Genomic DNA, 16,313 nt, shown 5'->3' on the forward strand with positions numbered 1-16,313 from the left:
TTACAGAACCTTTGTATTTGAAAGGCGGTACTAGGCAGGGGTGTCCTTTGCCACCTTTATTATTTATATTAACATTAGAACCCTGGCTGCCAGGATTCGCCAAGATCCAGAGCTAGGGGGGATTCAGGTGGGAGGAGAGGAATACCGAATAAACTTATTTGCAGACTATATGCTTCTTCTATTGGACAATGCGACCATTACGTTACCACGGGTCATGAATATAATTCAGGAATTTGGGGAGTTCTCAGGACTTAGCATAAATTTTGGAAAATCAGAAGCACTCCCTATAAGTAACCCATGTGCGAGCGTTAGTTTGAGCAGCTTCCCTTTGTCGTGGGCCCAGGTTGGTATAAAGTACTTGGGAGTGTATCTAAGTGCGGATCCGAACTGGGTATATAAAAGAAATGTATTGGATAAGTTAGAAGTGGTCAAAAGGTTATGCATTCAATGGAAGGAGCTTCCGTTAAATTTTATGGGCCGGATAGCGCTGGTAAAGATGGTGATGCTGCCTAAGTTGCTATATCCTTTACAGATGCTTCCGTTATGGGTCCGCAAGGAGGAAGAGTCTGTGTTTCGCAGTGCGGTGAGTTCCTTTATTTGGAAAGCAAAGCATCCGAGAATCTCCTTCATGAAGTTAGCGTATGATAGGACGAAAGGCGATCTTCGATTGCCAGATTTGAGGGCCTATAATGTAGCAGCAATATTACGCTGGATACACGAGCTGCACTCAGGACGTGGTTTCTTTGCTCCTAAGGGTTTTTGGGAGAGCTGGAGTGGTCAAAAAGATCCTTTTGTTATGTTGGAAGAGGGAGGGAGGGGAAGGGCTGGAGGAGCTGGAGGGAATCAGTACTGGAAGGCTCTGCAAAGTGTTTGGAGGTGGTGGAGGGGAGTAGGAGGGGCGACTATTGGACCTAGCCCCTTTTTACCTTTGGTGGGTAACCCTGCTTTTCCAGCGGGAATGGGTACTACAGTATTCAACAAGTGGAGGAGTGGGGGATTTAGACACTTGGGCCATCTCCGTCAATGGGAGGGAGAGGTGTTCCCATCTTTTGATCAATGCAGACGTGCATAGGAAATTCCAAATTCGCAGTTTTTTGCTTACCTTCAGGCGCGCAATTACGTGTTGGGTGTGGAACGCAAGTATAGAACTTTAGTGGGTTTTACCCAGATGGATAAAGTTTTTTTACAGCTACCCCCAATGCTTAACTGGTTAACCCAGTGGCATCAAGTAATCAGAGATAATAAAAAAGCTCCGCATTTGATAACACTAGCTGAGTTATGGAGCCAGGATACAGGTGAAGAGATTACAGAAAAGAGAGTAGCTGAGGTATTTGGAAATATTCACCATGTGACCCCTAATGCTGCATTACAAGACATACAGGATAAGATTCTGCACAGAGTGCACATCACTAAGGAGAGAGGAGTGGTGATGGGGCTGTGGGAAGATCACAACCGTAATAAGTGCAAGATAAGGGTGGGAACATTGCTGCACTCCTTCATGGAATGCCCATCCTTGAGGCGTTTTTGGACATAGGTGTTGGAGGTCATGGAGCATGTCTTGCAGTGTAATATAGAGTGGCAGTACTCAGCAGTGCTTATGGGATGTACAGCATCATTGAAGGAGCAGGGGTTGAGGGACGCTCAACGTAAATTTGCTTTGCTGGCAACCTGGCTGGCAAAGAAGTGTATTCTAAAGGCCTGGGTGGATCCCTCTCCTCCCCTTTTGGTGATCTGGAAGGGACATATGAGGGAAATGGCTAGTTGGGTGCTTATGTCTTTTAAATCAACATGCTCCTTGGGGCAACGCCAGTACTGCGAGTTATGGGAAAGAGTGCTGGCATCACTTCAACAGGGTGGCCTCATGAGTTTAGTAACTGAGGATATAGGAAGCGGACAGTAGGTGGGTGGGGGGGGGGGGGGGGGGGAGAAAAACGGAAAACGGCACAGGGTAAGGGGTTATCTGGATAAATTACTATAAAAGGCACAATGTGATGGGATATGATGGAATGGGAATGGCTTGACTTGTTCATGTTTATGTTTGTTAAACTACCCTTTGCTCTGTGAATCAATAAAGATATTTTCCAAAAAAAAAAAAAGAAATGAAGGGCTGTGTTTGGGGCATGGCAACCCTGCAGCCACAGACTATGTTTAAGGTGTCACTAGAGGCTAGCTTCCAGCTGCTGCTGAACCATCAAGGACTGTCCTTGCTATGTCCCGGTCCTGTGAAGTAACAGGACCGAGACTGTTTGTTCTGTAAATAAACACCTATTATGTTGCACTTATACCTCCAGTCTGGCTGTATTATTAATCCAGTCACGCCCAAAACCCGCTCAGTATCTTACATAGGGTCACTGAATAAGTATTTATTTTCCTATTTTCAGGTCCGGCACTATTGGGAAACTCTATCAAAGGACACCTCCACTGACTGGTCTTTGGGCAAGTTGGATACACAGTTTGCTCAAATGCCCACCTCACTCAATAAACTATCCTACTGGTATAAACTTATTAAATTCAAGTCCCGGGTTCTGGAGCTTACTGCCCTAAGGGAAAAATGACAAAGTGACCGTCATCAAGAAATCACTGAGCCCCAGTTTTTGGCACTTTTTGATGTTCTGAGCACTTACATAAAATCTGCAGATATGCAGGAAACTCGGTACAAAATCTTGCATAGATGCTATCAAACACGGGAGAGGGGACACGGTTGGGCCTTTGGGACAATGTCATATGTCTTAAATGCAAACCTCTCATAGGCTCCTATGTTCATTCTTTCCTAGAATGCCACAATCTAATTATTTTGGGTCACGCTCTTCCACTTATTGAGGATATGCTTCATTGATCTGTTGAGTGAGACTATGGGACATTACTGTTGGGAATTCAGAGTCCTTGGTAGCGCAGAGACTATCTCTGCCACAGGATCGATTTGTTTATAATGCCCTGTTGCTAATTAAAAAGGTTATTCTTGCACATTGGCTCTCGACTGACCCACCACCCTTCCAGCACTGAGTGGCTAAAATGAGAGACCTTACTCAGATTGAAATTCTCACTTACCAACGGTCTCACCACATTGATAAGTGCACCTATGTTGCTCTGTAGCATACTTTTCTGAATAAGCATGGTCAGGGGGGACCCTTTTAGTATTCTAGATATTGGTTGAGACAGCAGTGTGTGGGGACAGGTTGAATGTGAGGGCAAAAATGTATGGGGCACTTGTGTGGGTATTTGGTTGGTGTGGGAAATGTGGCTGGTTGTATGTTTGTTGGGGTACATACTTCAAAAATGTTACAGTGTGGGATGTGGGAACTGGCATACCAAGACTCATCTTCTCTGTTCTGATTTACACTGAAAATGTGCTGGGGTCTCACTCGTGTTATGCAGGCTATAGCGAATGCTACATACCTGTAGAAGGTATTCTCCGAGGACAGCAGGCTGATTGTTCTCACTGATGGGTGACGTCCACGGCAGCCCCTCCAATCGGAACACTTTCTAGCAAAGTCCTTTGCTAGTCCTCGCGCGCCGAAGCGCACCGCGCATGCGCGGCCGTCTTCCCGCCCGAACCGGCTCGTGCCGGCCAGTCTCATATGTAGCAAGACAAAGAGAAGGGAAGACACAACTCCAAAGGGGAGGGAGGCGGGCGGGTTTGTGAGAACAATCAGCCTGCTGTCCTCGGAGAATACCTTCTACAGGTATGTAGCATTCGCTTTCTCCGAGGACAAGCAGGCTGCTTGTTCTCACTGATGGGGTATCCCTAGCCCCCAGGCTCACTCAAAACAACAACCATGGTCAATTGGGCCTCGCAACGGCGAGGACATAACTGAGATTGACCTAAAAAATTTACCAACTAACTGAGAGTGCAGCCTGGAACAGAACAAACATGGGCCTAGGGGGGTGGAGTTGGATTCTAAACCCCGAACAGATTCTGAAGCACTGACTGCCTGAACCGACTGTCGCGTCGGGTATCCTGCTGCAGGCAGTAATGAGATGTGAATGTGTGGACAGCTTTGCAAATCTCTTCAATAGTGGCTGACTTCAAGTGGGCTACCGACGCTGCCATGGCTCTAACATTATGAGCCGTGACATGACCCTCAAGAGCCAGCCCAGCCTGGGCGTAAGTGAAGGAAATGCAATCTGCTAGCCAATTGGATATGGTGCGTATTCCCACAGCCACTCCCCTCCTGTTGGGATCAAAAGAAACAAACAATTGGGCGGACTGTCTGTTGGGCTGTGTCCGCTCCAGATAGAAGGCCAATGCTCTCTTGCAGTCCAATGTGTGCAGCTGACGTTCAGCAGGGCAGGAATGAGGACGGGGAAAGAATGTTGGCAAGACAATTGACTGGTTCAGATGGAACTCCGACACAACCTTTGGCAAGAACTTAGGGTGAGTGCGGAGGACTACTCTGTTATGATGAAATTTGGTGTAAGGGGCCTGGGCTACCAGGGCCTGAAGCTCACTGACTCTACGAGCTGAAGTAACTGCCACCAAGAAAATGAACTTCCAGGTCAAGTACTTCAGATGGCAGGAATTCAGTGGCTCAAAAGGAGGTTTCATCAGCTGGGTGAGAACGACATTGAGATCCCATGACACTGTAGGAGGCTTGACAGGGGGCTTTGACAAAAGCAAACCTCTCATGAAGCGAACAACTAAAGGCTGTCCTGAGATCGGCTTACCTTCCACACGGTAATGGTATGCACTGATTGCACTAAGGTGAACCCTTACAGAGTTGGTCTTGAGACCAGACTCAGACAAGTGCAGAAGGTATTCAAGCAGGGTCTGTGTAGGACAAGAGCGAGGATCTAGGGCCTTGCTGTCACACCAGACGGCAAACCTCCTCCACAGAAAGAAGTAACTCCTCTTAGTGGAATCTTTCCTGGAAGCAAGCAAGATGCGGGAGACACCCTCTGACAGACCCAAAGAGGCAAAGTCTACGCTCTCAACATCCAGGCCGTGAGAGCCAGGGACCGGAGGTTGGGATGCAGAAGCGCCCCTTCGTCCTGTGTGATGAGGGTCGGAAAACACTCCAATCTCCACGGTTCTTCGGAGGACAACTCCAGAAGAAGAGGGAACCAGATCTGACGCAGCCAAAAAGGAGCAATCAGAATCATGGTGCCTCGGTCTTGCTTGAGTTTCAACAAAGTCTTCCCCACCAGAGGTATGGGAGGATAAGCATACAGCAGACCCTCCCCCCAGTCCAGGAGGAAGGCATCCGATGCCAGTCTGCAGTGGGCCTGAAGCCTGGAACAGAACTGAGGGACTTTGTGGTTGGCTCAAGATGCGAAGAGATCTACCAAGGGGGTGCCCCACACCTGGAAGATCTGTCGCACTACACGGGAATTGAGCGACCACTCGTGAGGTTGCATAATCCTGCTCAACCTGTCGGCCAGACTGTTGTTTACGCCTGCCAGATATGTGGCTTGGAGCACCATGCCGTGACGGCGAGCCCAGAGCCACATGCTGACGGCTTCCTGACACAGGGGGCGAGATCCGGCTTGTTGATGTAATACATGGCAACCTGGTTGTCTGTCTGAATTTGGATAATTTGGTGGGACAGCCGATCTCTGAAAGCCTTCAGAGCGTTCCAGACCGCTCATAACTCCAGAAGATTGATCTGCAGATCGTGTTCCTGGAGGGACCAGCTTCCTTGGGTGTGAAGCCCATCGACATGAGCTCCCCACCCCAGGAGAGACGCATCCGTGGTCAGCACTTTTTGTGGCTGAGGAATTTGGAAAGCACGTCCCAGAGTCAAATTGGACCAAATCGTCCACCAATACAGGGATTTGAGAAAACTCGTGGACAGGTGGATCACGTCTTCTAGATCCCCAGCAGCCTGAAACCACTGGGAAGCTAGGGTCCATTGAGCAGATCTCATGTGAGGGCGGGCCATGGGAGTCACATGAACTGTGGAGGCCATGTGGCCCAGCAATCTCAACATCTGCCGAGCTGTGATCTGCTGGGACGCTCGCACCCGCGAGACGAGGGACAGCAAGTTGTTGGCTCTCGTCTCTGGGAGATAGGCGCGAGCCGTCCAAGAATCCAGCAGAGCTCCTATGAATTCGAGTTTCTGCACTGGGAGAAGATGGGACTTTGGATAATTTATCACAAACCCCAGTAGCTCCAGGAGGCGAATAGTCATCTGCATGGACTGCAGGGCTCCTGCCTCGGATGTGTTCTTCACCAGCCAATCGTCGAGATATGGGAACACGTGTACCCCCAGTCTGCGAAGTGCCGCTGCTACTACAGCCAAGCTCCCGGTGGACAATTTGGAGGTTTTGAGGCCAAATTGAGGGTGTATCCTTGCCGGACTATTTGGAGAACCCACTGATTGGAGGTTATGAGAGGCCACCTTAGGTGAAAAGCTTTCAACCTCCCTCCGACTGGCAGGTCGCCCGGCACTGACACTTGGATGTCGGCTATGCTCTGCTGGAGCCAGTCAAAAGCTCGCCCCTTGCTTTGCTGGGGAGCCGAGGGGCCTTGCTGAGGCGCACGCTGCTGACGAGAGCGAGCGTGCTGGGGCTTAGCCTGGGCCGCAGGCTGTCGAGAAGGAGGATTGTACCTACGCTTGCCAGAAGAGTAGGGAACAGTCTTCCTTCCCCAAAAAAATCTTCTACCTGTAGAGGTAGAGGCTGAAGGCTGCCGGCGGGAGAACTTGTCGAAAGCGGTGTCCCGCTGGTGGAGCTGCTCTACCACCTGCTCGACTTTTTCTCCAAAAATATTATCCGCACGGCAAGGCGAGTCCACAATCCGCTGCTGGATTCTTCACGCAGCCATGAGAGTCTGCGCATCACCACACCTTGAGCAGCGGCCCTGGACGCAACATCAAAGGTGTCATACACCCCTCTGGCCAGGAACTTTCTGCACGCCTTCAGCTGCCTGACCACCTCCTGAAATAGCTTGGCTTGCTCAGGGGGGAGCTTGTCCACCAAGCCCGCCAACTGCCGCACATTGTTCCGCATGTGTATGCCTGTGTAGAGCTGGTAGGACTGAATTTTGGCCACGAGCATAGAAGAATGGTAGGCCTTCCTCCCAAAGGAGTCCAAGGTTCTAGAGTCCTTGCCCGGGGGCGCCGAAGCATGCTCCCTAGAACTCTTGGCCTTCTTTAGGGCCAAATCCACAACTCCAGAGTCGTGAGGCAACTGAGTGCGCATCAGCTCTGGGTCCCCATGGATCTGGTACTGGGACTCGATCTTCTTGGGAATGTGGGGATTAGTTAGAGGCTTGGTCCAGTTCGCCAGCAATGTCTTTTTGAGGACATGATGCATGGGTACTGTGGACGCTTCCTTAGGTGGAGAAGGATAGTCCAGGAGCTCAAACATTTCAGCCCTGGGCTCATCCTCCACAACCACCGGGAAGGGGATGGCCGTAGACATCTCCCGGACAAAGGAAGCGAAAAGGCTCTCAGAAGGAGAGAGCTGCCTTTCAGGAGAGGGAGTGGGATCAGAAGGAAGACCCTCAGACTCCTCGTCAGAGAAATATCTGATGTCCTCTTCCTCTTCCCACGAGGCCTCACCATCGGTGTCAGACACAAGTTCACGGACCTGTGTCTGCAGCCGTGCCCGGCTCGACTCCGTGGAACCACGGCCATGGTGGGAGCGTCGAGAGGTAGACTTCCTCGCCCGCACCGGCGAAGCTCCCTCCGCCGACGTAGTCGGGGAGCCTTCCTGGGAGGCTACCGCAGTCGGTACCGCAAGCAGCACCGATGTCGAAGACCTCACCCTGGGCAATGGGCCAGCTGGCGTCTCGCTCGACGGTACCGGAGGCGCAAGCACCCCCGGTACCGGAGGGGTAGGGCGCAACAGCTCTCCCAGGATCTCTGGGAGAACGGCCCGGAGGCTCTCGTGCAGAGCGGCTGTGGAAAAAGACATGGAAGCCGATGCAGGAGTCGATGTCAGAACCTGTTCCGGGCGTGGAGGCTGTTCCGGGCTGTCCAAAGGGGAGCGCACCGACACCTCTTGAACAGAGGGCGAGCGGTCCTCTCGGTGCCGATGCCTACTGGGTGCCGACTCCCTCGGCGACCCAGAGCTCTCGGTGCCGACACGGGAAGGGGACCGTGACGATGCTTCTTCGACTTTTTGGGACGAAGCATGTCACCGGAGCTTCCCGGCTCCGACGAGGAGGACGTAGAATCCAGCCTTCTCTTCCTCGGGGCCGAGGCCGAAGGAGGTCGGTCTCGGGGGGGGCTGTACCGCAGGAGCCCTCAAGGTAGGGGGAGACCCACCCGAAGGCTCACCGCCACCAGCAGGGGAATGGACAGCCCTCACCTGCACTCCAGACGAAGCACCACCGTCCGACGACATCAGCAGACGAGGAGGTCTCGATACCACCGATGCCGACGCAGCCCTCCGATGTCGCCCCGATGCAGAGGGCCGATGCCTCGATGCACTCGATGCAATCGGGGGCGAGGATGAAGGTCCGGGCGCCGACGACGTCGAAGCAGTCGATACTCCCGGTGCCGATGCCGACGAAGAGCCCGAGAACAGAATGTTCCACTAGGCTAATCTCGCTACCTGAGTCCGCTTTTGCAAAAGAGAACACAGACTACAGGCCTGCAGGCGGTGCCCAGCCCCCAGACACTGAAGACACGACGCGTGCCTGTCAGTGAGCGAGATTACCCGGGCGCACTGGGTGCACTTCTTGAAGCCGCTGGAAGACTTCGATGTCATGGGCGGAAAAATCGCGCCAGCGAGATCAAAACTCGAAATGGCGAAAATGGCACCACAAAAATAGGGGGAAGAAAACTTCGAACCGAGGCCTAAATAGGGCCTACCCCGACGACGAAAGAAAACTTACCGGGGCAAAACTAGAAGTACAGGAAGGGAGCAGACCGAAAACGTCTCCTTCCGACACTCTTTTTTTTTTTTTTTTAAAGCGAAGTCGAAAAACGACGCGCGAGGTCAACTTTCGGGGCGCGAACGGCGAAACACGACCGTACCGAGCGCGGACAAAAGAAGACTGGCCGGCACAAGCCGGTTCGGGCGGAAAGACGGCCGCGCATGCGCGGTGCGCATCGGCGCGCGAGGACTAGCAAAGGACTTTGCTAGAAAGTGTTCCGATTGGAGGGGCTGCCGTGGACGTCACCCATCAGTGAGAACAAGCAGCCTGCTTGTCCTCGGAGAACTGCTTGTTGTTCAGTGTAATTTGTTTTGTCTCATTGTTGGGCCTGACGATGTATTTGGCTATTTCCACTTTCCACTGTTTCTAAATAAATAAATTAAAAAAAAATAATTTAATAATAAACATAAACAAACTGAAGAGCAGTTCTCATATAAAGGCTCCATTGAAAGATGAAAACCACACGTGAGACTACACTATCCTGTTTGTACTTGGAGAACTAAAGATTACTCCTAGTTATCTACATTTTAATAATGATATTCAGCCTGTGGTGGTCATCAATTTTTAAACCACTGACAGCTGCAGGCAGAATTAATCTAGGATGTTCAATGCCAGGTCATGTCTGGGCACTAACACTGAATAACCAAGGTCAACTGCTGACCCAGAAGTTATGCGGGTGCCAGCTGATATTCAGCGCTGGCACTCATATAGCTAAGCAAGCAAAGATAGGACTGCCTTTTGTACAGTCATATCTATCTGCTGGTGCTTTGTTTGCTAAGGAATAGCAGGAGGAGTAAACCAGAGTGTCAGGTTCTCAGGTTCAGAGCCCGGATCAAACGTGAGCCCTTGGGCTGCTGACAAGGAGCGACAGCAGCAGGCAAAACCCACCAACCAACGCTTGGCAAGCACACCAGCACCGGCAGGGACTGCATGCACCGCCCAGCAACCGGAACACACGGACTGGAATCCCCCGGACTGGAGGACACCGGACTGGAACACTGGACTGGAATCCCCCGGACTGGAGGACACTGGACTGGAACACTAGACTGGAATTTCCCGGACTGGAACACTGGACTGGAGCACACTGGACTGGAGCAAAACTGGACTGGAGCACACTGGACTGGTCCGAACAGCTTCACCTGCACTTAGCTACTAAGCCCCCCAGGAGTTGAGCTCCTGGGTTCGAGTAGCCGGCAGGACTTACCGGACAGGGACCAGGACTAGAACAAGCTGAAGCAGGAGTGCTCCAGGTACTCAACTAACTGCAGTGCTCCTATCCTAAAATGACAAACCTAAGCCCTCCCAAGCCCTGACCAACAGAAGAACTCCAAACAAAACCAACAAAAGTGATCCTAACAATAAACCCACAAAGGACTTCCCAAGCCCTAACCTACCAGGGGGAGCTCCTAAGCCCTGCACAACAAAGGGACTTCCTAAGCCCTAAACTAACCTACCAGGAGAGCTCCTAAGCCCTGCACAACAAAGGGACTTCCTAAGCCCTAAACTAACAGAGCAGGGAACCTAAATAAAAAGCTAACACAGGTGCTACTGAGCACCAAGCTACCAGCAGTGCTCTACAACTCTAAACTAACTAAGGTGCCCCCACGCACCAAACAACCAGAAGAGTTCCTAGCACTAAAAGGGAAGACAGGGGAGCCACAAGGGAACAGCAAGAAAGAAAAAAACACCAAACTAGCAAAAGGTGCTTCCTAAACACCCAGCTACAGCTGTGCCCCACCGCACTAAACTAACCAAGCCCTAACCCAACAGAAGAGTTGTAACAGAAACTAACAGGGGAGCCACCAGGAAACAAGCAGGGAAGCTAAACACAACTCAAAGTGCACACTGCACAACCACTAACATGGACCTTTAGCAAAAGCAAGCAGGGAACCTAGACACAAAGTCAGAAGTGCACACTGCACCACCCTACCTAAAGCCAACGTTGCAAAGGCCTTGAAGGAAAGAACACCACTTCCTTATCAAGGCCCTCCCAGATGATGTCACACTCCCTAGCCCCAGGCAACAGCACACTGACCCAGAGAGGCCCAACCCACACCAATGCAGTCCCTTGAAGCACTCGAAGCCAGTACACCCAGAAAGGGAGCAGGGCAACTCAGGCAACATCCACAGCTGCAGTAAAGTGAAACAATTAGAGTTATGCTGCTGGAAGCTGCCAGCACAGAGAGAGAGAGCCAGCTCAGAAAGGACAGACAAAAGAAACAGAAGCCAGCAAAGCTGACCACCAGGAAAAAGATAAGTTTGAGAGGGGTTATGACCACAATCATAACACAGAGTAAGGTTACAATTTCAGATGCAAGGTGATCAGCATGAAAGTTAAGGATACTCCAGAAGCAGGCAGATAGAGTCCACCGAAACACCATCAGAACATGTTTGTGCTGAACTTTCTGCGTGTGGGTGTTGAGTGAAGAAACATTATGAACAGCAGCTGTTGCTTGATTTAAGCTAACAGCTTCATGTGATCACTCATGTTGGGGTTAGTGAGTTTTACGATGTGCAAAAAAACTGTAAAAAATATTACAAAATTCAGAAGAGTAAATGATTGAGAGGTGTGAAACATAGAGGGGCATTTTCAATATGATGCCTAAGTCCAACTTTGGACATTTTGCTCAAAACATCTAGAATCCAAGTGGCGAATATAGTGATTTTTGTGCTTTGTGCATTTATCTTTTTGGTCCATTTTCGAAAAAAAAAAAAATGTTTGTGAAAAACACACAAAATCAAGCCATTGGGATGTAGGAGGAGCCAGCATTCTAAGTAGACTGGCCACACAGACATCCCAGAAGAACAGCGGGACACCATAGGGGGACACAGCAGTGGACTTCAAATAAAAGCTCCCAGGTACACAACTCACCATTACCCCCTTATATTTTATGGTGAGCTCTCCAAACCCACCAAAAACCTACTGTACCCAAATATACACCACTACAATAGCCCTTATGCCTGCAGGTGTCACCTATGTGTGTGTACAGTAGGTTTCTGGTGGATTATGGAGGACTCACACTTTCCACCACAAGTATAACAGTTAGAGTGGAATACTGGCCTGGTCCCCTTCTCTACAGTGCACTACACCAACCACTAGGCTACTCCAGGGACCTGCCTGCTGCTCCAAAAGGACTGGCCATAACATCTGAGGCTGTAAAAGAGACTGGTATGTACTGTTTATTTCACATCTTTCGGGGGTGGAAGGGGGTCAGTGATCACTGGGGAAGTAAGAGGGAAGGGTCATGCCTTAATCCCTCCAGTGGTCATCTGGTCATTAGGGCACCTTCTTCTGACCTATTGTGATAAAAACAGGTCTAGACCAAAATGTTTAAATTGTAGACCTGGATGTTTTTGTCCAAGAGTTAGAGGAACAAAATCCAGATCTGAGGATTCTTCTAGTGTTCTTTGAGAGAGCTCTGAATGAAATGAGGATAGAGATTGCCCCCTACTGCTTCAAAGTAGAGAGCAACGCGACCAACAGGTCTTGACATGAACTAATATCTCTTTCACAGAAGCTACATTACATCCATGGATTGAAAGGTAGTAAATATTCTCACAAATGGGTAATGCAGGTCCGCATTGCTGCTCCAGACCTTCTAACAAGCTTAAAAATTAGGTCTTTGAGCATGAGAAGCATTCCACTGCACATGCACGAATGCCTTCCTACCCACTGTGAGAGAGCAGAACCAACAGTACAATATAAAGCATAATAAAAAAAGAGATAACTCCAAGGGGAGGTGGGAGGGCATGTGACAACTACTACTACTACTATTTAGCATTTATATAGCGCTACAAAGCGTACGTGACAATATAAGGCCTGCAGTCCTCAGAGAATACCTGCTACAGGTAAGTACCTTTGCTTTCTCAGAGGACAAGCAGACCTATCATTCTCACAAATGGGAATCCTTGCTACCAGGCTTACCAAAAACAACTAGTGGTCAATTGGACCTCACAATGGTGAGGGAAAAAAGTAATTAACTGGAAACTATTTAAAACTGGGTGAGAGTGCAGCCTGGAACAAAAGAAAATTGGCCTAGGAGGGTGGAGTTGGACTCTAGACCCCAAACAAATTCTGAAAAACTGTCCAAAACAACTGTCGCATCAGATATACTGCTCAAGGCAGTAATGAGATATGAATGTGTAGACTGAAGACCATATCACAGCCTTTCAAATTTCTTCAACGCAGGCTGATCTCAAGTAGGCTACAGACACAGTCATGGCTCTGAAATTGTGAGCCCTGGCATGACCCTCAAGGGTCAGTCCAGCCTGGGCATAAGTGAAAGAAATGCAATCTGCTAGCCAACTGGACAAGCAAAGATACTTACCTGTAGCAGGTATTCTCCGAGGACAGCAGGCTGATTGTTCTCACATGTGGGCCAACATCCGCGTCGCCCCAGGAATCAGCAATTTGCAAGCAAAATATTAAAAACGTTTTGCCAGAGTCTTCTGGAGCATGTGCAGTGCGCAACACGCATGCAAGGACTGATTTCCTGCCCGTCACGTGAGCACTTCTCTTCAGTTAAATCAAAGAGCATATACAGAAATAAATAACAACTCCAAAGGGGAGGTGGGCGGGTTTGTGAGAACAATCAGCCTGCTGTCCTCGAAGAATACCTGCTACAAGTATGTATCTTCGCTATATGAGACTAAAGAAGTAGCACAGCAGCAGCAGGGTGGCAGAAGACCATTAACAATCTTGGAGGGATTTGATTACCTCACTAGTTATCCCCATCTCTAAGTCATTTATAAATATGTTAAAAAGCAGAGGTCCCAGCACTGATCCCTGAGGGACCCCGCTAACTACCCTTCTCCATTGCGAATACTGACCTTCACTTGAACATCCCTTAAGATCTCGTGAAGCGAGACCGTCATAGCCTCTCTAAGAGAAGAGTCGTAGTCCAGGACCTCATACATCTTAGCTCTGAGTTCATCCTCCACTTCCAAATGAAATGGGATGGCAGCTGCCATCTCCTTTACAAAAGAGGGGAAGGAAAAGCTCTCAGGTGGACACTTCCTCCTTTCCTGTGGAGGGGAGGGATCAGATGTGATACCATAGGACTTCTCCAAGAAGGACCGCAGTCCTTCTTCTGAGTCCCATGAGCGTGCCTCATCGGTGTCAGCCAAAATTTCCTTGGGAGAGACCTGAGACAGAGTCCACCTCGACTTTGAGGTAGCATGACTCAAAGAGGGTGTTGAGGTGTCAGCTCCAGCAATGACTCTGGCAAAGTTTCCTCCACTGATGATGAAAGTGTGCCAACACAGGTGGCAGTTGACACCGACACCACAAGTGGCATCGGAGTTGGAGATCTCATCACAGGCTGATGGCCACGTGGGATTGTATCAAGAGGTGTGGCTGGTGCAAGCACCCCAGACGCCGATGCACTCTGCAAGAACCCCGCAAAAAGCTCAGGGAGCAAGGCCCGGAGACGCTCATCGAGGGCTGACATCAGGAAAGGCTGGGATGTAGGTGTAGAAACAGGCTGCTGAATTTGTAGGATCGAAGTGGGTGCCTGGTTCTGGCTGTGTGAAGACCCATGCATCGGCACCTCCTGTAAAGAGGGGGAGTGGTCCTCCCAGCACCAATGCTTCTCGGGGACAGGTGAAATCCTCAGTGCCCCAGAGCTCCCAGCACCATATGTCAAGGGGGATTGATGCCAATGCTTTTTCCAATGCCTGGTATCAATGCTCCCCTGTACCGAAGAGGACAACATTGAGTCCTCCCATCGCCTTGGGTTTGGTTTCAACAACCAATCGGTCCCGGAGGGCCTGTATAGCGACTGACATCAAAGAAGGTGGAGACCCACTCAATGCACAGTGTGCAAGAGTCTCACAGCCATATGGACTGACGAACCCAATGCCGTTGTTGACGCCGAAGGCACTGATGCCAACACTGACGTCGAGGCTTCAGATCTGGCTCCAAAAATCTTCTCTCTCTGAGCCTCTCTGGCCAACTGTGTTCTCTTCTTCATGCAAAGACAGAAAATACAGTTTGCAGGGACATGATCAGGTCCAAACACTGTAGACATCAAGAATTGGTGTCCTTGCCATAGATGGTCTTGTTGCACCGAGTGCAGCGCTTAAAGCCCCTGGAAACCTTCGATGACATGAAAGGAAAAACAGCCGTGGCTAAATCAAACGACTCAATGGTGCTAAACAAAAGGAAGAGCACCAAAAAAGAGAAAAGGGAAAAACCCGACTAGCGCTCAGGTCTAAACGTGGCCTAGAGAGCACAGTAAAAACAATCTAAAAAATATATGGGGAAGGATAAAATAAGGTAACCACGAAAGAGGTATTAAGGAAAAGGGGGAAAAAAGGCACAAAAAGACCAACCGAACCAGCTGTGAGGAGTGGATACACGACACGTCCTCTCCTTACCACGGAAAAAAGAGAACTGCTGATCCCGTGCTTTCAAGGCACATGCACGATGGAGTGTGTCTCACGTTCAAAGACCTATTTTTAAGCTTGTTACAAGCTCCAGACTGTGCTTTAGGTTTGTAAACATCCAAGGAGGTTGGTGCCATGCTGAATGATCCTTTGAGGCTGGACTAATAAAGTGACTGCACGTAACTTCTACCTAAAGGGATCAACTATAGTGCTCAAAGTCTGCTGAACTCTATACAAAGAATACCCTCCTTTCCTCCTTCTGGGCAAACTGGAGTCTCTTCTCCAACTCATAATGATTGCAGAGTTGGTTCAAGCAGTCCTTCTGAGCTCATAAAGACATCCTGCCACAATACTTGCAGCCAACTTGATTATAGTCTGAGTCCATGCAAATTAGGCATCTGGAGTGGGCGTCAAATTTCTAGATCTTTCTCCCAAACTGCAGGCAAGACTGGAACCCTGACCTCCTCTGGGATGTCTTCACATAAGAAAATTAAAAACAAAATAAACTAAGGGGACAATTTTCAGTTAGAACAATGTCTGGCTTAAGTTAAACATCAGTGCTGGAGTTTAATTAAACCCTAATATTCAGTGTAGCTAATATGTATAGGTTGTAACATTGAATATAAGAATGCAATCATCATGTCATCATGCCAGAACTATCTGATTAGTTTAGGTCTGCTATTTAGTAGGCCTAAACTACCCATCTAGTGGTTGAATATCGCCACTATCTGGATCATTTTTACGTCCAGAAATATACAGACAGTATATTTGGGAATTTTAATTTGGAAATTTAAACAGCCCAATATTATCTGTATATATATTGTTTTTAATATATGACCAATGCATAAATCCCTTTGAACATCACTCCGTAAGTCACTTTTTTTTTGTTTAGGAAAGGGGAAATGAAAAACAATGCTGGACATAAAAAGAGGTAAAAACCTCTTGAAATAAGAATGCTTTGTTTTCACATCCATTCTGCAGAACAGGAAAAAAAAAACAAAACCATATAAAAAGAGGTAAAAACATCTTGAAATGGGAATGCTTTGTTTTCACATATATTCAGCAGAAAGAAAAAAACAAAACCAAGGAGCTATGAATAGCA

General features: G+C 49.1%; 1 protein-coding gene across 1 annotated transcript in view; it reads right to left on the minus strand.

Moving 5' to 3' along the window:
- The window catches only part of ATP8A2 (ATPase phospholipid transporting 8A2), a 1,572,980-nt gene that overhangs the window by 1,531,495 nt on the left and 25,172 nt on the right, over positions 1–16,313 (minus strand). The gene's annotated exons all lie outside the window — the stretch shown is intronic.

Source organism: Microcaecilia unicolor, chromosome 4 (genome assembly GCF_901765095.1).
Source record: "Microcaecilia unicolor chromosome 4, aMicUni1.1, whole genome shotgun sequence".
NCBI lineage: Eukaryota > Metazoa > Chordata > Amphibia > Gymnophiona > Siphonopidae > Microcaecilia > Microcaecilia unicolor.